Raw genomic sequence first — 2,026 nt, 5'->3', positions numbered from 1 at the left:
GTTGTTATACTGGAACCTTCAGACCGCTCTCATAACTCCTAGAGAGCGCTTTCCTTTAGAGAACCTCCAGATATAGCCAGAGTGAGGTGAGGACAGTGTCCTACACCATCAGAAGACTCTTAGAAACTGGAGAGAATTAAAGAGGTCTGATCCACTCAAAGATCCACTCAAATCCACAACAGCATCAGAAGACCAGTTTCTGAGAGTCAACAGCAGCTGCTTGTGGGATAAGCAGCTCACAGGACAACACCTGGTAGAATTATGAAGAATGAGCTTTTACTATCGTTAGGTTGTTACTATTATGTTGGTATAGTGGAACCTAAAGCTGTGCATTAGCTTAAGAAAGAAACACAATGCGCAATTACTGCTGATGAGGAAAGCTTTGAATGTAGCTGGAATTTCACAGAAAGACAACACGAACACTGCTCTCCACCCAGTACACAGATTGTGTAAACCGTGTTAGTCAACTTGTGGAACTGGCTTAGCTCCAATCTAGTCACAACGCATAATTAGCACTTCATATTGGTGCAGCTAGAAGATCACAAGAATACACTACCAGTCAAAGGTTCTCAAGTTTCCCAGCGAATAACCAGGAATGTTACCAAGTCCTGTGACCTTCAGTGTCTTCAGTGTTCCTACGTTCAGCCATGTTCAGCTCCTCCTCTGCTGAGTTCTCTCTTCTCTGGCTTCCTGTAGCTGCTGCCCAGGTCATCAGATTCAGACCCTGACTCTGGCCTACAAAGCCAAGACTGGACCAGCCAGCCCCTCCGTACTTGATGGCGATGGTCAAAAGCCGATCTGCACCAAGAGCCCTTCCAGCTTCAAGTACGGCTCGGCTCGACCCGCCATCCTTTAAGATCCACGGAAGATGAGCGTCCAGACTTTTTACTGTCCAGCACCGAAGTGGTGGAACGAACTTCCCCTGGGTGTCCGAACAGCAGAGTCCAACGCTCACTGTCCTCAAACCCAGACTGAAGACCCTCCTCTTCTGAGAGTACTCAGTGTGCAGAGTGTAGAGAGTGTGGAGGATTGTGTCTCCAGACTGACTTCTGTATTTAGTAGAGTCTTAAGATTAGAGGATCTTCTGGATTCTAGTCTTTATAAACTAGATAAGGGTGTTTTCTGAGTGACAGTGAAGCTCTTCTGGAAGAAGCTCTGGAGAAGAGTGTTTGATAAAGGCTTTCAATGTAAAAATAAGGCCTCAGAACAAGCTTCTTTGTAGCAGTTAAGTAAATTAAGCTTTAAAAATGGACATAATTAATATCTTCCAAAGCTTTCTGTATAAGAGCAGTGTTGAGCAGACTGAGCAGCGCTGCCAGTGGAGTACTGCAAACACTGGGGGTGTTGTAAAACTTGGGACTGGTAGTGTATATCCAAACCTACACGGTATCCAATCATAGAAACCCTACAGTCCATTTCCTACTGGGCATATGCCTCTGATATTTAAGGAAACTGGAAACTCAACCCTATATGGTGTCTAAGGCCATAGTGAGACGCAGGTGCTGTGTTACAGCATGGACTCAGCCACTCGAGGGTGACGTGACCTGCATGGGACTGAGAACAGAGAACCTGAACCTATAAACGTCTGCAGAGCTGCCAGCAATGAGTGTGTTCAGTACTGTTGACAGGATTGGTTTACAGACTGTACTACCTACTGTATCATGTACCTGCTACTACCTACCTACTGTAGAAATGCTGTATATTTAATATTAGTGTTTGTCAAGCAGATAAGATCTCTGAATTTCTGTTTGTAGTTTGCTTACCTATATCTAAATTGATATATATATATATACAGTGAGTCCAAGAAGTATTTGATCCCTTGCTGATTTTCTTCGTTGGCCCACTAATAAAGACATGATCATTCTATACTTTTAATGGTAGATGTATTCTTACATGGAGAGACAGAATATTAAAAAGAAAATCCAGAAAATAAATCTAAGGAATATATATTAATTGATTTGTATTTCATGGAGTGAAATAAGTATTTGATCCCTTAGTATTCATTAGCAGTTCTGGCTTTTACAGA

This window comes from Salminus brasiliensis, chromosome 7 (genome assembly GCF_030463535.1).
Source record: "Salminus brasiliensis chromosome 7, fSalBra1.hap2, whole genome shotgun sequence".
NCBI lineage: Eukaryota > Metazoa > Chordata > Actinopteri > Characiformes > Bryconidae > Salminus > Salminus brasiliensis.
Note: the sequence above shows the minus strand (reverse complement) of the source record.